This window comes from Salvelinus alpinus, chromosome 17, assembly GCF_045679555.1.
Source record: "Salvelinus alpinus chromosome 17, SLU_Salpinus.1, whole genome shotgun sequence".
In the NCBI taxonomy this organism is placed as follows: Eukaryota; Metazoa; Chordata; class Actinopteri; order Salmoniformes; family Salmonidae; genus Salvelinus; species Salvelinus alpinus.
In genome coordinates, this window is record NC_092102.1 from 31,873,303 (window position 1) to 31,895,042 (window position 21,740).

At 43.2% G+C, this 21,740-nt stretch overlaps 1 protein-coding gene and 1 long non-coding RNA gene across 3 annotated transcripts in view; one reads left to right on the top strand and one right to left on the bottom strand.

Moving 5' to 3' along the window:
* LOC139542772 (nuclear receptor coactivator 3-like) overlaps positions 1 to 21,740 on the bottom strand; it is a 103,681-nt gene that overhangs the window by 69,717 nt on the left and 12,224 nt on the right. Inside the window, exon 1 of one of the 2 annotated variants that reach the window (XM_071348593.1) lies at positions 3,162 to 4,106. The exons of the other annotated variant lie outside the window; for it this stretch is intronic. The gene's annotated coding sequence lies outside the window, so the exon portion shown is untranslated. Of the gene's footprint in view, positions 1 to 3,161; positions 4,107 to 21,740 lie in introns of those variants that run through there. 2 annotated transcript variants of the gene reach the window in all.
* The window catches only part of LOC139542775 (uncharacterized), a 50,792-nt gene that overhangs the window by 18,091 nt on the left and 10,961 nt on the right, over positions 1 to 21,740 (top strand). The gene's annotated exons all lie outside the window — the stretch shown is intronic.

A 21,740-nucleotide genomic window follows, 5' to 3' on the forward strand; every position in this document is an offset into this window, starting at 1 on the left:
CTTGTGGAAAATTAGCACCATGGTGTCCCTCACCCTGTGGCCAGCGCCTTGGCTTTGTTCTGTCAGCGACAAGAAACCCTGAACACACACACACACACACACACACACACACACACACACACTCACACACACACACACACACACACACACACACACACACACACACACACACACACACACACACACACACACACACACACACACACACACACACACACACACACACACACACACACACACACTTTTACTCCAACAAGTAGTGTTTGATGTGAGGACTGAGGGGCTGTGTGCTGTGATATCCCTGTGCAGCGTAACCCTGACAGGACAAAGGACAAAATCAGACCAGCCATGAATTAGGGTCAAATCCATTCACCAAGATGGAAGGAGTCAATGATGACCCATACAGACCAGTGTATCAACAGGTATGGGGACATAAAGTACCAAACACACATGGACAATTCCACAATAACAGAATGAGACTCAGATGTATGACTTTAAAATGTTTGCCAGACAAAAAACAATGAATGCAAAGTTAAACAAACCATACAACCCTATGCACAAGAACGACTTTTAACAATTTCCACTGAAAGTTTTACCAAAACACATTTACTACAAGAATAGTGCAGATGCAAAGTTTGGTAACAGAATGACAGCACAAACAGTCATTCTGCACTGTTCTTCAAGCAAACGTGTTTCTGTAAAATGTTCTGTGGAAATTATTAAAGGTCGACTTCGGCACGAAAAATGGTCCACCTCCGCCTTTTTTTAAATTTTCTAACAGATAGGGGGTGTGCCTTTGGTTGTTCATCGATGTGTCATTCTGGTCATGACATAGCTAGTTCGTTAGCTAAGCTAGCCACTGTAGCTAACCAGTAACTCTTCCAGTATGTGTTGTTGTCATTTCACTGAATTTGCTTTTGTACGGAAGCAGAAGAGATTGGTAAGAAATGGCACATCTGTAGCCAAATATCTTATTCGCCCATTTGGGGGGTTTTAAGCATGAAATGACCTGGTATGATGGTGCATTGATCAGTTATACAGCTTAAAGCTGTTATTTTTGCATTTTTACCCGAAGTCAACCTTTAATAGTAGTCCTTGTGCATAGAGTTGTATGGTATGTTTAACTTTGCAATTATTGTGTTTTGTTTGACATCCATTTTAAAGTCTCAGCATCATTCTGTTACCATTGAATTTCCCACATTCCTATTCAATAAACCTCTGTGCCAGGGTTTCTCTTAGCCGGTAATAGGCGGCTTTTGCCCCCCCTCCCAAAAAAATAAAAAGCCGATAAATAAAATTGCCGTCGGCCAATTGTCCAGGAGAATTGTTTAAATCCCATTGCGCGAAATAATGAATTTTAGCCTATTCATTGATTGAAATACCAGCTGATGTAGCGCAAGAGCTGCTAATACAGCTCAAACAGCTGTTTGTTGCTGCTGGAGTGAAACGTGCTTTAATTTGCCCAATCATTGTGCCACAATTCTTAAGGCAATCACATGTAAAAAAAACAATGGCCACGATTAAAAAGAGCTACTATTTTTATTTCTCAACTGGTAATTGAAGCGTGCTTCCCATTCGCCATTCAAGTGCATAGGCAACTAGGCAGGCTTCGGTGCGTCATACACCACTTTGCAATGAGCTGGAGGCAGTATGCATTTTGAAAACAAATACTTCATTGTTTGAAACCTGAACGTTTTACTACATATTATGAGGCATGTCTTAACTTGCTTCAAAGTAGCTTAGCCAAAATCCAACCAAACATGCAGGCAATTATTTTATAAAGACTTCCATATGCCATTTGAAACCTTTATCTCTCATGTTCTATTCGTTTTTAAATCAACTTTCTTTCATTGTCCAGTAGCCAAAGGCACTATCCTCGTCATATTAGCAACTCATGCTAGTAGTGGCTTATTTAGATCTTCCCTCTTTCTAAATTTCTAACGGATATTTTCATCCTTGTCACAGGCAGGTTGGTTTACTTGTTTAGCATAAGGCAGGAGAGCACTGAGGATGATATTACTTCCTGGACATCAGGTCCACAGTCAGGCAGGCTACACAGGAACACTCACCAACACTGAGACACACAGACTCCATAGATGATTGTTTTATGCAGCCTATTTCTACAGTCAAAGCATTAGCAGTCCAAAGAGGACAATACACTGAGCAGCAGATCTCTGTGGCCAAGCAGAGCTAACCATTGGCTGGAAGGCCCAGGTTTCAGGCTAAACACCAGTGACCAGAACTAAAGGTCAGGTGAATTATAGATGAGTTCTATTATTTTCTGTGGACCTCTGGTCCCCTTCCCCCGCTCCTCTGTACTCTTTCTGTTCCTTCTCCCTCTGATCTCTCCTCTCGCTCTCTTTTTTTGCCTTCTACTCTCTCTCTGCCCTCAGCTCTCATTCGCTCTTGATCCCTCTGCTCACTCCTTTTCCCTCTGTCTTCTCTCGCTCCTCTGTCCTCCCTCTCTCTCTCTCTATCCTCTCCCGCTCCTCTCCCTTTGTTTCACCATCCTTGTCTCTTTATCCCCAGTCTCACTCCCCCTTTCTCTCGCTCTCTCTCAGACCAGTGAAGAGATGGAGTTATTTTTAGCCCAGTGTGAGAAAGAGGGAGTGAGATCGTGCTGGGCTAGCACATACTCTCCATAAAGGCTTTCTGGAGACCTGTCACAGAAGTGTGAGTGACAAATGATTTATTTTCCTGCTAACATAAGTGTGTGTGTTATTGTGTGTATTTATGAGTGATTGTGTGTGTTTATGTGTGATTGTGTGTGTTTATGTGTGATTGTGTGAATGTGAGTGTGTGTGTCAGTAGTAGCAGTAGAAGTGACGTGGTTCTTCCATATGTCCATTTCCCCCTCTCACATAGCTGCATGGTCTTGTGGAAGGCAAATCAGCATTCTCCACAGCCCATTTCACCTGGGCCACCCAGCCTTCACCAAGCCCGCCAGCCAGTGCTGTGACAGTTGAGAGGCAGGGTGGTTTACTTGGTTAGCATAGTGTTAGCTGCCTGAGAGGCAGGTTAGTTTACTTGGTTAGCATAGTGTTAGCTGTCTGACAGGCAGGTTGGTTAACTTGTTTAGCATAAGGCAAGAGAGCACTGAGGATGATATTACTTCCTGGACATCAGGTCCACAGTCAGGTAGGCTACACAGGAACACTCACCAACATGGAGACACACAGACTCCCAAGACGTCTTGGATAGGGGCAATTCCACTGTAACAGAATGGCACCGAGACTGATTTTTCACTTTGAGCGATTCAATGAAATGTTGTTCTTTTTTTCGGTTATTAAACAACTAATTGACTGACGTCAGTTCAATTACTTGAATTCCATTTAGTTCTTTTTGTTGTTGTTGTAGAGCTCGACGCTCCATTTCTCTAGAGAGAAATCAAATTATTCACAAGAGAAATTAAGTCAAGCACTATGTGGGATGCTGGGCTGTAGTAGTTGTAGTTTTCATTAGGCAAATATTCAACCTAGTTCAGCGCAGAAACATGGTAATTAACTACAATGACCATAATCCATTGAACCTGTACTTTCCAGCCACGGACAGGGGCAGATACACACACAGACCATATGAACCCGTATGAGAGAGGAACGACATTTCATGAGATCGCTCTACCCAACTGATAGTTTAAGTAGTTGGTAATAAGCAGTCTTGAAAGCATGCCTTATCTACTTTGAAGAGCTAGTAAAATTATTTTGTCAGCCAGCTAGCTACTGCTAGCCTAGCTAAACACGATGACTCGTTCAATAGGGAGCACAGAGATAACGTTAGATGGTTGTCTACTACTGCATGAGCAGAGATGTGAGGATGACTTTAAGGAATGATCTAGAGGCGAAAGAAACACACTAATTTAGGCGAGGTGCTGGCTTGCGGAGTAGAACACTTGAAAAATTAAAGGATAGCCGCGCACTCTAGGAGCTCAGATGCAATAATTTAATAACCTAATATCCAACGTTTCGACAAACAAGCTGTCTTTGTCAGGGTATAAGGAATGAAAAAGAAGGTTATCAAATAATATTGTTTTTTTTCTGTGTTACAGCATTCAACTCACTGTAACTCAGAAAAAATGCAGGTGATGGCTGGGGGAAGCTCTAAAATCATTTTAATGTCATTATTTAATAATGCATTTAATGTTTAAATAAATAAATTGAAACTGATTGCAAAGTTAACCAAACCATACAACTCAAAGGTTTAATTTGAACAATTTCATCTGAAAATCTGAGAAAAACACATTTACCAGAAGAACAGTGCAGATGTCAATTTTGATAAAAGAATAACATGCTGACCAGACCGGACACGTCGCGTGCGCAAGCGTCGCAAAATACATTTTGTAATCCATGTAATTCAATTATTGCACCCACACTGCTCGTGCGCGCCAACGAGCGTCTGCGTTGCCAAGTGCTAAAATAGAAGTCATTCCTATTTCTGACGCAGATCACACTGCAAGTCCTGCCTCTCCCATCTCCTCATTGGTTTATAGAAGCAGGTACCCACGTGCCATCTCCTCATTGGTTATACCCAATGTTTTGCCGGTTGTCGTGGTAATACTATGAAAGTGTAGATGCCAATAACCATATAAGTTCAAAGATGAAAAAGCCTGGAAGGAGAGATGACTAGAAACGATTCGGTTGGCCGTTTTATGTGTGGATTAATTGTCGGAGTAGAGGACCTTGTGCATTTAAGGTAAAATAACAACTCAATGTTTATATCCCAGGACAAATTAGCTAGCAACAGCCAGCTAGCTAAATAGGACAAATTAGCTAGGATGTGCAAGCTAACTAGCTAAATTGCCATACATGTTTAATGCTTTTCGACCTGTTCCCAAATTAATGTCATTGGTTCAGAGTTTGTTTTGATATTTTAACCTGCGTGTCATGATCGTGTTTGGTGTAGGGGGACAAAATACATTTATGCACGATAGCGCACGATGGCGCACGCGCGCAGCCGGTTTGGGTTCCGTGTAACGGTATAATCTCACTCAAGTTTTTTATGACAGAAAATATCTACTCCGAATTAAGACTCAAATATGTCTGCAGAAAGAATGGGGTGTCAGCTATGATATAACATTTTGGTTATTGGTTATCTATTTTAGTTATTGAACTACAGTAAGTGAAGTGGATTAACACCAGGTAACAGAATGACAACATGGGACCCTGATCTGTACTATACAGAAATGCATAAATATGAATGTCGCTCTCTTCATGGCCATGTATCCTGGTTAGGTACACAAAGGTAGAACAATTATATATCCTCCTTTGTATGCTTGGGTATTATTCTACACAATGGCAATTATTAAAATCAAATCAAACTTTATTTGTCACATGCGCCGAATACAACAGCTGTTGACCTTACCATGAAATGCTTACTTACAAGCCCTTAACCGAACAATGCAGTTCAAGAAAGAGTTAAGAAAATATTTACCAAAAAAACTAAAGTAAAAAATATTCAAAAGTAATACAATAAAATAACAATAACGAGGCTATATACAGGGGGTACCAGTACCGAGTCAATGTGCGGGGTTACAGGTTAGTCGAGGTAATTTGTACATGTAGGTAGGGGTAAAAAAAAAATGTATTTTTTTATTTAACTAGGAAAGTCAGTTAAGAACAAATTCAGTTAAGAACACATTCTTACAATGACGGCCTACCGGGAACAGTGGGGCAGAACGACAGATTTGTTCAGGGGCAGAATGACAGATTTTTACCTTGTCAGCTCAGGGATTCCATCCTTTAGGTTACTGGCCCAAACCTTCTTATCTACTGGTTCTCAATCCTGGTCCTGGCGACCCAAAGCGCTGCACATTTTTGTTTTTGAAGTAGCACTACACAGCTGACTCAAATGATCAACTCATCAAAAGGCTTTGATGATTTGAATCAGGTGTGTAGTGCTAGGGAGAAAAATAAATGTACACCCCTTTGGGTCCCCAGGACCTGAATTGAGAACCACTGCTAACCACTAGGCTACCTGCCGCCCCGACTATGAATAGATAATAAACAGCGAGTAGCAGCAGTGTAAAAACAAATGTCAAAGTAAATAGTCCGGCTGGCCATTTGATTAATTGTTCAGCAGTATTATGGCTTGGGGGTAGAAGCTGTTAAGGAGCCTTTTGGTCCTAGACATGGCGCTCCGGTACCGCTTGCCGTGCGGTAGCAGAGAGAACAGTCTATGACTTGGGTGACTGGAGTCTTTTAACATTTTTGGCGCTTTCCTCTGACACCGCCTAGTATATAAGTCCTGGATGGCAGGAATCTTGGCCCCAGTTATGTACTGGGCTGTATGAACTACCCTCTGTAGCACCTTACGGTCAGATACCGAGCAGTTGCCATACCAGGCGGTGCTATTGATGGTGCAGCTGTAGAACTTTTTGAGGATCTGGGGACCCATCCCAAATCTTTTCAGTCTCCTGCGGGGGAAAGGGTGTTGTCATGCCCTCTTCACGACTGTCTTGGTGTGTTTTGAACATGATAGTTCGTTGGTGCTGTTGACACCAAGGAACTTGAAACTCTCTACCCTCTCCACTACAGCCCCGTCGATGTTAATGGGGGCCTGTTTGGCCCGCCTTTTCCTGTAGTCCACGATCAGCTCCTTTGTCTTGCTCACATTGAGGGAGAGGTTGTTGTGCTGGCACCACACTGCCAAGTCTCTGACCTCCTCCCTATAGGCTGTCTCATCGTTGTCGGTAATCAGGCCAACCACTGTTGTGTCGTCAGCAAACTTAATGATGGTGTTGGAATCGTGTTTGGCCACGCAATCGTGGGTGAACAGGGAGTACAGAAGGAGACTAAGCATGCACCCCTGAGGGTCCAGTGTTGAGGATCAGCGTGGCAAACGTGTTGTTGCCTACCCTTACCGCCTGGGGATGGCCCGTCAGGAAGTCCAGGATCCAGTTGCAGAGGGAGGTGTTTTGTCCCAGGGTCCTTAGCTTAGTGATGAGTTTTGTGGGAACTATGGTGTTGAACGCTGAGCTGTAGTCAATGAACAGCATTCTCACATAGGTGTTCCTTTTGTGCAGATGGGAAAGGGCAGTGTGGAGTCCTATTGAGATTGCGTCATCTATGGATCTGTTGGGGCGGTATGCGAATTGGAGTGGGTCTAGGGTATCCGGGATGATGCTGTTGATGTGAGCCATGACCAGCCTTTCAAAGCACTATATGGCTACCGACGTGAGTGCTACGGGGCGGTAATCATTTAGGCAGGTTACCTTCGCTTCCTTGGACACAGGGATTATGGTGGTCTCCTTAAAACATGTAGGTATTACAGACTCGGTCAGGGAGAGGTTGAAAATGTCAGTGAAGACACTTGCCAGTTGGTCCACGCATGCTTTGAGTACACGTCCTGGTAATCCGTCTGGCCCCGCGGCTTTGTGAATACTGACCTGTTTAAAGGTCTTGCTCACATCGGCTACCGAGAGCGTTATCACATCGGCTACCGAGAGCGTTATCACACAGTCGTCTGAACAGCTGGTGCTCTCATGCATGCTTCAGTGTTGTAAATAGACGGCTACGAATAATATAGATAAGAACTCTCTTGGTAGGGCCTCCCGAGTGGCACTGCATTGCAGTTGCTAGCTGTCCCACTAGAGACCCTGGTGTGAGTCCAGGCTCTGTTGAAGCCGGGCCGCAACTGGGAGACTCATGGGGCGGCGCACAATTGGCCCAGCATCGTCCGGGTTAGGGGAGGGTTTGGCCGGCAGGGATGCCCCATCGCGCACTAGCGACTCCTGTGGCAGGCCGGGTTGCATGCACACTGAATAATTATTTTTTAATTTTTTAAAGAACTCTCTTGGTAGATAGAGTACCTTATGATAAGCTGTAGACCACACTATCTCAGGCGAGCAATACCTCGAGACTTCTTTAATATTAGACATTGCGCACCAGCTGTTATTGACAAATAGACACACACCCCCGCCCCTCGTCTAACCAGACGTAGCTTCTCTGTCCTGCCAAAGCATGGAAAATCCCGCCAGCTCTATATTATCCGTGTCGTCGTTCAGCCACGACTCATGAAACATAAGATATTACAGTTTTTTATGTCCCGTTGGTAGGATAGTATTGATCGTATATCATCCATAGAACGGATGGAAAATAAGTGCAAAAATAAGTTACAAACAAAACGAACAAAATAGCACAGTTGGTCAGGAGCTTGTAAAACGGCAGCCATCCCCTCCGGCGCCATTCTTCTAATGACCTCCGCCCCCAAACAAGACCTTATTTTTTTGGTCCGAACTGGACTAAATCTGTACCAATCATAGACGTCTGTCTCACAAGTTCGAACATCACAGTACACCACAGTACTGCACAGTAGAGGTTAGTATAGTACAGTTCAGTATATTTCAGGAAGGTACAGTAAATGTACAATACCGTACATTATACTGTACTCTAGTGTGCTTTACTGTACTAAACTCTACAGTCCAGTACTGACCTATACTCTACCTTTCTTTACTATACTGTACTACTGTGCTGTCCAAACTTGTGAAACAGACGGCTATGACTGGTTCATATTTGGACTGACCAAATTTCAACGTCCATGGACGTCCGGTGTTGGTCGGTGTCAGTGGGTGAGAGGGCTGGTTACAGTAAATGGAAAAAGAGTGGGCTCATGGGTAAGTGTCAGTAAGAGCCAGGAGAAGTGACATTAACTGGAGAGAGAGAGACAGGGAGAATGAGAGAGAGGGGTTGTCCAGACTGTTTTCAAACTCTTGCTTTGAGCACCACGCGACAGAAAGAGAAAGAAAACAGTTATGAGCTGAACATAACAGTATGTCAATGTATGGGAAGACAGTAGCAGGTGACCCAAATGTGGTTTGTGACTACTATGAATGTTTTTATTTTATTTACTTTTTATTGAATAATAAAACATACAATCTACTTGCAGTGTAGCCGCTCAACATTAACATTAGGCATCTAAAAGACAGTCATCTAAAATACTCCCATCCAGAGCGACCCACAGAAGCAACCAGGGTCAACGCCCTGCTTAAGGGCACGTCGACAGATCTCCCACAAGGTCAAAAACGGGGACCCAAACCAGAATTCATTGTAGTCAATTCAGTTGCAATCATTCTGTTAGAGATTTTTTGGTCATTCTGTTACCGATTTGGTAACAGAATGACGTGTTTTGAATCACTTAATAAATCATAAACCAAATTGTTATCAGTAAGTGTTGGTCCCATGTTTCATGAGCTGAAATAAAAGATCCCAGAAATGTTCCATACGCACAAAAAGCTTATTTCTCTCAAATTGTGTACACAAATTTGTTTACATTAGTGAGCATTTCTCCTTTGCCAAGATAATCCATCTACCTGACAGGTGTAGCATATTAAGAAGCTGTTTAAACAGCATGGTCATTACACAGGTGCACCTTGTGCTGGGGGTGGAGGAGCATTTCTGTCTGTAATAAAGTCCTTTTGTGGGGAAAAACTCATTCTGATTGGCTGGGCCTGGCTCCCCAGTGGGTTGGTCTGGCTCCCAAGTGGGTGGGCCTATGCCCTCCCAGGCTCACCGGTGGCTGCACCCCTGCCCAGTCATGTGAAATCCATAGATTAGGGAGTAATTAATTAATTTCAATTGATTATATGAACTGTAACTCAGTAAAAGATATTCGTTGCCACGCTGTTGCCACGATGTTGCCAGGGTTGGGGCCAGGTAACAGCGTTTCTGTGACATCACTACAATATCCAAATGGGAGGGAACGAGAGAGCCAGTTGGATCATAGCTCTGAGTGTTGACACCAAGGCAACGAGAGGTGGGGGTGGAGACAAGGTTGAGGAAGGGTGACGGGGGTGGAGAAGCCTGCATAACCTATCCTCTCCATTCCCTGATGACACAAGATATATACCTGTAAATGGGGAGGCAGAAGGGGGGTGCATTAAAGCGAGGAGGAAGTGGTCACCTAACAGCCAGGTTCAGGCAGAGTTGAAGCCACTTGCTAGCTGTGGTGCAGCTGGTAACATTTACCGCCGCTCCAATCCCTACAAAAATGTGTGTGTGAAGGGGCTCTTGAACACATAAACGAGACTCACTATTTTACAAAAAACAGAGCCCCCTTACACATACTCCCCTCTCTCCAGACCCCTTTAACAACCTTACAGTCCATAAACGTAGGAGAAACGTGAAACTCTGGTTCCCCGCAATAACCCCATACCTTCTCCATGGGGCTCAAGAGGTGACAGCTTGGGGTTTTATGACTCTCCATCGTACGCACGCGCACACGTCTCACAGTGAAAAAAAAATACACATTTCCTTATTAATGTTCTCTCCAATAAACAGTATGTTATGGTTAGTGAGGAGCCAATCCAGCAGGCTGAACTCTCCATGCACCCTACAGGAGGCAGCCAGCACCAATAAAAACACCCTACATATCACTGATGCTCACAGGCTCACCACTATGGATCTGAATTGAGAAACACACACAGTAACACACAAAGGAACACACTCACCTGACTGTGTGGATAAAAAATGTTAAGCATGCCATCCTTGTGTGCCACTGGCACATATTTACATTGTTCACCTTCCTGTGTGTTTGTATGAGTAGTACACATCACATTGCCATGGTCTCTGACTGTATTACTAGATGTCATATGACATGTCTGTGTGGGAATACTTTAACTCAATGTTCCACACTTAAAGGAAATATTCAGTTATATTGTTTGAGCGATACATCTGTGAGCGACGTTCTATCGATTCCCAAGGTAGTTTCATGTTTTCATGTGTATCTGAGCTATTGCCGTTCAAGCAGACAGAAATACAGCCGGTATGATGTAGCATTGTGATAAAGTTGCTCTCGCTACACTGGAAGTTGATCGGAATATGACTTTTAGATCATAAAAGCGTCTATCATACATGTCAGATTTCAATACTGGCCGATGTCATAACGCGGGAGGTTGTCTTCCCTCGAATGAGCCATTGATCATATTTTTGCGATATTCCTACCTCAAGAAATTATTAATTAAGCAGAGGGTCCACCACATTTCTCCTATTTGTCTGCCTCTTCAGTCCAGGGTGCATTACATTGAGAATGTCAGACTCCACTCTGCGAGGCACCTCGATCTGCAGGTTGAACATGGTGAGATTGTAGACTCCTAAATTGATAGTGCAGTTTGTGTAGGCGATTTTACAGTTAAGTAGCTACTTCACATACTGATATTGACTTTGGTATTATTGTATTTAGCTACATTCGCTATCTAGCTACCTAGCTAGCTAGCCAGCCTGCCAGCCCGCCCATAGAGAGAGCATTGCATTGGCTTGGGCGGTATACAGTATATACCGCATACCAGGATATTTGGAAAAAGCCACAGGATGTTTTTTCAATACCGTCAAAACTATTTATTTTACGTTTTTCAATAAATGTGAATATTTGTAGCTACTTTAAATTATTACGGCCAGTAAACTTGTGCAATACCTTAGGAGATAAAGCAGATTGCGTTCCTCATTTCCCCTGTCACATTATTTTAAATGATGAAGCTTACCGTAGTTCCCCAGACCAGTTGAGCAAGTCACGTTTGTTTGTAAATATCACAACGGGAGAGTCCATAGCGTTCTATATCTATCGGCAAGTCTCTGTTGTGCGGCACACATGAGGTGATGAAGTTACACGTGTATGCAATTCAATACTAAATGTTTGCCATCAGATATCTTGTAATGGCTTTCTGCCAGAAGTCAAAGAGCTCCAGATAAGTTCTGTACAGCTGCCATTTTTCCCTGTGCTTCCTACTAGCATTTTTTTCCTTCTTCCATCGGCTTCATGTGCAAATGCTGCTCTTCCTTCAGAAAAGCATGCATTACAACTTTATTCATTTGCGCAAATTGTCTTATTCACTTTCGCTTGTAAAATGACCACACTCACCAAAAATGACGTTCGGTAGCTACTCGCTATGCTTGTATAACTTTATGAGTTGATATGACCCACAATTCAAAGCAAACTGTAGTCACATGTCAAACTCTGGGGGCTGGGAAGTGTCAAATTTAATCAACAAGGCTGCATTTTTGGCATGTCAGAAAAAAGTGTGACGCTAGCTTGCTAAAAATATATATATTGTATTGATTGATTTTAGTGTTGGCAAATTGGCTTAGTCTCGTAGTGCGAAGCCTATAAAACGTTGCTAGATTCATAAATATATTTTTTGCAATTCTGAAATTTATTGGAATAATTTACCAAACTATATAACTAGCTAGCCAGCTATGGGTAACTGCAGCTAGCTACCTGACAGGAGTGCTAGCTAGATACGTTAGCTTACTAGGTACAGTTGAAGTCGGAAGTTTACATACACTTAGGTTGGAGTCTTTAAAACTTGTTTTTCAACCACACCACAAATAGTTTTGGCAAGTCGGTTAGGACATCTACTTTGTGCATGACACAGGTAATTTTTCCAACAATTGTTTACAGACAGATTATTTCACTTATAATTCACTGTATCACAATTCCAGTGGGTCAGAAGTTTACATACACTAAATTGACTGTGCCTTTAAACAGCTTGGAAAATTCCAGAAAATTATGTCATGGCTTTAGAAGCTTCTGATAGGCTAATCGACATCATTTCAGTCATTTTGAGGTCTATCTGTGGATGTATTTCAAGACCTACCTTCAAACTCAGTGCCTCTTTGCTTGACATCATGGGAAAATCAAAAGAAATCAGCCAAGACCTCTGATTGTAGACCTCCACAAGTCTGGTTCATCCTTGGGAGCAATTTCCAAATGCATGAAGGTACCATGTTCATCTGTACAAACAATAGTACGCAAGTATAAACACCACGGGACCCACACAGCCGTCATACCGCTCAGGAAGGAGACGCGTTCTGTCTCCTAGAGATTAACGTACTTTAGTGTGAAAAGTGAAAATCAATCCCAGAACAACAGCAAAGGACCTTGTGAAGATGCTGGAGGAAACAGGTACAAAAGTATCTATATCCAAAGTAAAACGAGTACTATATCGAGATAACCTAAAAGGCCGCTCAGCAAGGAAGAAGCCACTGCTCCAAAACCACCATAAAAAAGCCAGTACGGTTTGCAACTGCACATGGGGACAAAGATCGTACTTTTTGAAGAAATGTCCTCTAGTCTGATGAAACAATAATAGAACTGTTTGGCCATAATGACCATCATCATGTTTAGAGGAAAAAGGGGGATGCTTGCAAGCTGAAGAACCCCATCCCAACTGTGAAGCATGGGGGGGTGGCAGCATCATGTTGTGGGGGTGCTTTGCTCTAGGAAGGACTGGTGCACTTCACAAAATAGATGGCATCATGAGGTAGGAAAATTATGTGGATATATTGAAGTAACATCTCAAGACATCAGTCAGGAAGTTAAAGCTTGGTCGCAAATGGGTCTTCCAAATGGACAATGACCCCAAGCATACTTCCAAAGTTGTGGCAAAATGGCTTAAGGACAACAAAGTGAAGGTATTGGAGTGGCCATCACAAAGCCCTGACCTGAATCCCATAGAAAAACTGAGTTTAAATGTATTTGGCTAAGGTGTATGTAAACTTCCGACTTCAACTGTACATTAATAGCTTTAGGTTGGTTGTTTTAAGCTCAACTTTAAGATTTCCACCAAGGACGTTGCCTCTCCGATCACCACTCTCCCTCGCTTGGGCAAGGGACATTTAAGTTACACTCGGATGTGACGATGTAAACGTCATTCAAGGGCTGAGGGTTTAGGGCCCAGGGCTGTCTACTTTGAGTTTGAAACAGAGCCTCTCAAATATCCCCCTATCCCCTAATTAATAAAATAGTCTGATGTAGACAGGTCCAGGAGAAGAAGGGCCCAGGTAACAACATCAGACAGATAGTAGCCTCAGAGAAATGCAACATGCTCTACAGCAAGTATTCCCAAACTGGGGTATTGCCGTCGGGGGTACGCCGAATAAAAATGTGGTTCACATTTAAAAACATTTTTTAATTTTTTTAATACTTTTTCCCCCTTCACATTTTCAAACAGTCTATTTATATTTTCCAACGGGGCTATACATTTGAGTGAGGTTTTTTTCTCGCCTGAGTGGCCTCGTTTCACTGCCAAAAATAAAATTAAACCATCTAGTAATAACAACACAATGTCAAATACAGGTAGCCTAGTCAAATAATTAACATCCAATCACATTAACCGTTACTCTCTCGCGGGAATTCCTCTAACGGTCCGTATGTAGCTAAACGTAGCTGCTGCTCATGTTGGTATCTGTACTGATGGCGCAAAAGCCATGACAGGGAGACATAGTGGAATGGTAACGCACGTACAAGCAGTTGCTCCCGACACCACTTGGGTACACTACAGCATCCACCGAGAGGCTATTGCTGCCAAGGGAATGTCTGACAGCTTGAAAGACGTTTTGGACACTACAGTGAAAATTATTAACTTTGTTATAGCAAGGCCCTTGAACTCTCGTCTATTTTCTGCACTATGCAATGATATGGGCAGCAACCATGTAACGCTTTTACAAAAAAAAGAAGTGCGCTGGTTATCAAGGGGCAAAGTATTGACACGCTTTTAAAAAATTGAGAGACGAGCTTAAAGTTTTCTTTACTGACCCTAATTTTCACTTGTCTGACCGCTTGCATGATGACGAGTTTCTCATCTGGGTGATGTTTTTTCTTACCTGAATAATCTGAATCTAGGATTACAGGGACTCTCCCCAACTATATTCAATGAAGCTATGATTAAGAAGTTGGAGCTCTTCTCTGTCTGCATTAACAAGGACAACACACAGGTCTTTCCATCATTGTATCATTTTTTGTGTGCAAGTGAACTCAAGCTTATGGACAATGTCAAATGTGATATAACGAAGCACCTGAGTGAGTTGGGTGCGCAATTACGCAGGTACTTTCCCGAAATGGATGACACAAACAACTGGATTCGTTATCCCTTTCATGCCCTGCCTCCAGTCCACTTACCAATATCTGAACAAGAGAGCCTCATCAAAATTGCAACAAGCAGTTCTGTGAAAATTGAAATTAATCAGAAGCCACTGTCAGATTTCTGGACTGGGCTGCGCTCAGAGTATCCTGCCTTGGCAAATTGCGCTGTTAAGACACTGATGCCCTTTGCAACCACGTACCTATGTGAGAGTTGATTCTCGGCCCTCACTAGCATGAAACTAAATACAGGCACAGACTGTGTGTGGAAAAATATTTAAGACTGAGACTGAGACTCTCTCCAATACAACCCAACATTGCAGAGTTGTGGTGAGTTGTGGTGAGTTATTCACAATTTTCAATGAACAAATAAGGTTTTATATGTAAGATGGTGACAAAAACTCACACTCATTCTTATGTCTAATAAATGTATCGTATAGTGTGTGTGTGTGGCAGGCTTACAACATTTGAGAGTGTGCGCTGACCCTGGTGCTAGAGGGGGTACGCAGCTGGAGGTTGAATGTTTGAAGGGGTACGGGACTAAAAAAAGTTTGGGAACCACTGCTCTAGAGAACACAACACAAACCCTCCACTCTGGCCACTCACTGTATCACCCCCTCATTCTCCTCTGTTCTCTCTTCCCCTTTCTCTCTTCCAATTATGACTCTCTCTCCATCCCTCACTCTCTCCTTCTGACCAGCTAAATATTTTATCAGCTGGCAGAAGAACCTACAACCCCCAAGGCCAGGGGTTCTCTTTTGGTTGTTTTTTTATTAAGGAAAGAGGGGGGCAGTGGAGGGAAGGAAGGAGGGATGGAGGGAGGGAGTAAGGTTTGTTCACCGACCCTAACCCCAGTGAAGTGCTTGGTCACTTTGAAGTTGTTCTCTTCTCTCTCGCTGTCTGCCTGTCTCACTCTCTCCTCCTATCCTCTCTTGCTCTATCCGTGTGCATCTTGTGTATGAGTGTGTGTAGCACGCTGATCGTTTCAGAGCGGGATGAACGACCTTGAGCTGGCGCACAGGGCTGTGTTGCCGTGGCAACGAAGCCTTGCGCAACCAGTAACAGCTGGATGCAACAGCACTCCCTGAATTTTAGCGGGAGTCACCACGTTAATAAAAACTACACACTCCTCCTCCCCCTCTTCTTTCTCCTTCTATTTCTCCCTCCCTCTCTCACATATGTGGACCTGTACTCTCAGACAAAAGAAAAGAGCAACACTGTCCAAATCATTGACTGTTTGCACACCAGTCAGTTAGATTAGAAGGTAATGCATTGGTCCCTGCGTCTATGGATTGGTTGTATACAACTTTTCCCAAAATTATCAATTACATAGTCATTAAATGGTAATACATGCCACTTCTTTACCTCGATTAAAATATTCAAGGGGTAGGAAACAAAATGAGGGAAACGTAGGGGGAATGTAATTAGGTCACGCATATATTAATAAATATGATTGAGTAATTGAATCATGTATTGTCAATCAAAGCGGTCCTACAGCCCTTGGCCATTAATATGCATCATTATTTAGTGTAGCTTTGTTGGTCCGTGGACAGACAACACAGAGCTAACAGAGGAGTTGAGCTGGAGGGACCAGTGTGCAGATGGTGGAGGAGGATGTCACAGAGTTGGTTCCCACCAGCTCCATCTAGAAACATTTCCAGCAAAGCTCGCTAGCTAGCATCACACACACACACACACACACACACACACACACACACACACACACACACACACACACACACACACACACACACACACACACACACACACACACACACACACACAACCAGGCAGGCACAACATCCACATGAGACAATGTCACCCTCTCCACACACAAACGTAAACTCACAAAACACACACACACACACGCACAAACACCCACACACTCCCAAAACACACATTCCTGCACGTGAAAACACACATGCACCACTCCCAAAAACACACGGATGCATAATACACACTCGCAAAAACAAACACCATGCAGTCAAATCCTCTCATCACCTCCCAGTCATTTAAGAGCAGACTTAACTTATTTAGCCTGAGTGCTGCGATTCAGGGGATTAGGACTTAGAATCAAATTAATTATGAGTAACTAATGAAAGAGAGAGAGGGAGGAAGGAGTCTGGCATAGAGAGGGAGAGGAAGAGCATAAGAGGGAAAGCAAGAGATGGAACAGGTATGAGAGAGGGCAGGAAAAGAGAGAGACCTTCTCAGCTATCTCTTTCTCTTCTCTCTCCCTCTTTCTATCCAATCTCTCTTCATCCATCCCTTCACTACAGAGGCTTCTTAAAGGGATACTTTGGGATTTTGGAACTCTTGGTTACCATTGTTATGTCTATGTGTTCAGTATGAAGGCAGACCTGAGCCCTAGGACCCTGACATGTTCACTATGATTACTATTATTTGACCATGCTGGTCATTTATGAACATTTGAACATCTTGGCCATGTTTTGTTATAATCTCCACCCAGCACAGCCAGAAGTGGACTGGCCACCCCTCATAGCCTGGTTCCTCTCTAGGTTTCTTCCTAGGTTTTGGCCTTTCTAGGGAGTTTTTCCTAGCCACCGTGCTTCTACACCTGCATTGCTTGCTGTTTGGGGTTTTAGGCTGGGTTTCTGTACAGCACTTTGACATATCAGCTGATGTAAGATGGGCTATATAAATACATTTGATTTGAGTTAGAGGTAGTTTCGGGAGCCAATACTAACTAGCGTTAGCACAATGACTGGGAGTCTATGGGTATCTGCTAGCATGCTAGACATTTATCTATTTTTATAAAATAAGCTACTTCTATACAAATGTTGTTAATCAGTACAATAAAAGAAGTCCCAAATGGAATGGATTGTCATCGGTATCCCCTCAATAACTCAATACATGCACACTGTCCTATTGAATATGCATTCACCTGTATTGTGGATAGGCCTAGACTACATCTTGATTTACCCAGTTTATCAATAGAGATTTACCATTCAAATAAATGATTAGCATTATGTAGTTGGATTGTTTTTACCAAAGTCAAATTGATTGTATGATTGTATAACTGATTCATTAATGCATACAGTTGAAGTCGGAAGTTTACATACACTTAGGTTGGAGTTATTAAAACTTTTTCAACCACTCCACAAATTTCTTGTGAAACCTCTCTGGGATATTCGGGACGGTAGCGTCCCACCTTGTCACGCCCTGACCTTAGATATCTCTGTTTTTCTTAATATTTTGGTTAGGTCAGGGTGTGACTACTACTTCCGAACCTCCGACGACGGTCTACGGTCTGGAACCTCCGACGACGGTCTACGATCCGGAACCTCCCGAGACGGTCTACGATCCGGAACCTCCTGAGACGGTCTACGGTTCGGGAACCTCCTGAGATGGTCTACGGTCCGGAAACTCCTGAGACGGTCTACGGTCCGGAAACTCCTGAGACGGTCTACGGTCTGGAAACTCCTGAGACGGTCTACGGTCTGGAACTTCCTGAGACGGTCCACGGTCCGGAACCTCCTGAGACGGTCCACGGTCCGGAACCTCCTGAGACTGTCCACGGTCCGGAGCCTCTGGCGACGGTCCCCGGTCCGGGGTCTCCGGCGAAGATCTACGGTCCGGTTCCTCCGGCAACGATCCACGGTCCGGTTCCTCCGGCAACGATCCACGGTCCGGTTCCTCCGGCAACGATCCACGGTCCGGTTCCTCCGGCGATGATGCACCTTTGGGGGTGGGTACTGTCATGCCCTGACCTTAGATATCTCTGTTTTTCTTTATATTTTGGTTAGGTCAGGGTACGACTAGGGTGGGTACTCTCGTTTTTGTATGTCTAGGGTTTTTGTATGTCGTCTAGGGTTTTTGTATGTCATCTAGGGTTTTGTATGTTTATGTTGGCCTGATATGGTTCCCAATCAGAGACAGCTATTTATCGTTGTCTCTGATTGGGGATCATATTTAGGTAGCCATTTCCCTTGTTTGTGTTGTGGGATCTTGTCTATGTGTAGTTGCCTGTCAGCACTATAGTGTATAGCTTCATGTTTCGTTTGTTATTTTGTTTGTTCGGTGTTCACTCTTTTAATAAAGAGAATGTACGCATACCACGCTGCGCCTTGGTCTCCTTCATACGACGATCGTGACACACCTCGCAAACAGCCAGTGAAATTGCAGGGCGCCAAATTCAAAACAACAGAAATCCCATCATTAAAATTCCTCAAACATACAAGTATTTTACACCATTTTAAAGATACACTTGTTGTAAATCCAGTCACAGTGTCCGATTTCAAAAAGGCTTTACAATGAAAGCACACCAAACGATTATGTTAGGTCAGCACCTAGTCACAGAAAAACACAGCCATTTTTCCAGCCAAAGAGAGGAGTCACAAAAAGCAGAAATAGAGAAAAAATGAATCACTAACCTTTGATGATCTTCATCAGATGGCACTCATAGGACTTCATGTTACACAATACATGTATGTTTTGTTCGGTAAAGTTCATATTTATATCCAAAAATCTGAGTTTACATTGGTGCGTTATGTTCAGTAGTTCCAAAACATCCGGTGATTTTGCAGAGAGCCACATCAATTTACAGAAATACTCATAATAAACATTGCTAAAAGATACAATTGTTATGCATGGAATTATAGATGAACTTCTTCTTGATGCAACCGCTGTGTCAGATTTTTAAAAAAACTTTCGGAAAAAGCACACCATGCAATAATCTGAGTACGGCGCTCAGACACAAAAACAAGCCATACAGATACCCGCCATGTTGTGGAGTAGCAGAAATAGCATTATCAATATTCACTTACCTTTGATGATCTTCATCAGAATGCACTCCCAGGAATCCCAGTTCGACAATAAATGTTTGTTTTGTTCGATAAAGTCCATCATTTATGTCCAAATACCTCCTTTTTGTTCGAGCGTTTAGTACACAAATCCAAACTCAGGAGGCGCGGGCAAGTCCAGGCGATAGTTCAGACGAAAAGTCATATTAAAGTTCGTAGAAACATGTCAAACGAAGTATAGAATCAATCTTTAGGATGTTTTTATCATAAATCTTTAATAATGTTTCAACCGGAGAATTCCTTTGTCTGTAGAAATGCAATGGAATGCAGCTAACTCTCACGGGAGCGCGCGAGACTGAGCTCGTGGCACTCTGCCAGATCCCTGACTCAAACAGCTCTCATTCCCCCCTCCTTCACAGTAGAAGCCTCAAACAAGGTTCTAAAGACAGTTGACGTCTAGTGGAAGCCTTAGGAAGTGCAATATGACCCCATAGACACTGTATATTCAATAGGCAATGACTTGAAAAACTACAAACCTCAGATTTCCCACTTCCTGGTTGGATTTTTTCTCTGCCATATTTTTGCCTGCCATATGAGTTCTGTTATACTCACAGACATCATTCAAACAGTTTTAGAAACTTCAGAGTGTTTTCTATCAGAATCGACTAATTATATGCATATTCTAGCTTTTAGGACTGAGTAGCAGGCAGTTTACTCTGGGCACCTTTTTATCCAAGCTACTCAATACTGCCCCCCAGTCCCAAAGAATTAACAAACTATAGTTTTGTCAAGTCGGTTAGGACATCTACTTTGTGCATGACACAAGTCATTTTTCCAAAAATTGTTTACAGACAGATTATTTCACTTATAATTCACTTTATCACAATTCCAGTGGGTCAGAAGTTTACATACACGAAGTTGACTGTGCCTTTAAATAGCTTGGAAAATTCCAGAAAATTATGTCATGGCTTTAGAAGCTTCTGATAGACTAATTGACAGCATTTGAGTCAATTGGAGGTGTACCTGTGGATGTATTGACACGCAAATACCCAAACGGCGTTCTATAGTATGTATGTTGTGACGCTAATAGCGGTGACGCTATTACTGTGTAACCCCGGTAGGGCAACATCTGAAAAATAGCACACTTGGTAGTGTGTACCGGTGCTCGACCAGTAGGCGAAAGCCAACATCACCCACAACAGAGAACGGTTGATTGTCAAGGGCAATGAATTTGATTATCTTGGCTATAATGGATTCCACCTTTGAGTTGTCTCGCTGGAATTTTGTTACTCTTTCAAATGACTGCTCGACTTGTTGACTGTTCGATCCACACAGCAGACATTGTGGGCTAGGTTAGGAATGTTGTGTTGCGCAACATTTTATGTGGCGTCATTACGTCATGTACCTACGTTATATAGGTTTGCACGGTAGATTTGACATCGGTTTATAACATCGGCGTTAAACTAGACATCGGCCGATACCGATGTTGGCATTTTAACTAATATTGTTCGATTCCGATATGTTCACCGATATATCGTGCATCCCTAGTCACAGCCCTACCATCCGTTCATTCATCCCCCTCCCTGACCCCAACGTGGTGGCCTATAGGCCCAGCAGCCTGCCCATGTCCAGCCTCCCTGTTCCCCCTCGATTTAGGAGCCCTCTGGAAGCCCCCGTGGAGGGTAGAGGTGGGGTAAGTGTGAGTATGTGACTGCGAGGGTGTGAGCGTGTGTGTTTGTGTTAATTGACAGTTTGGTCACAGAAAGACAGAACTGTAAATCTGCCAGGAGGGCACTGGGGAACAAAACGCTGTCTGCTAGGCCACCACACCCCTCTACTCTACCCTCTATAAGGGCAACACACAGACACACAGCCAGGTCAACCGGGAACAAAGCCAGAGACACAGAGCTACATTTAAACTATGACTTTTATAATTAACTAAACCTCATGGCCCAGGCCCTGCAACACACCTCTCACACTTCCTCTCCTAGCATATGGAGACACTACAACTTCTTATGGCTGCAAGGCAAATTGTTGAGTAGCCAGTGAAATCGTGCCCATTTCAAACGGCCTCCTACTCAAATCTTGCTCGTACAATATGAATATTATTATTCTTTTTGGATAGAAAAC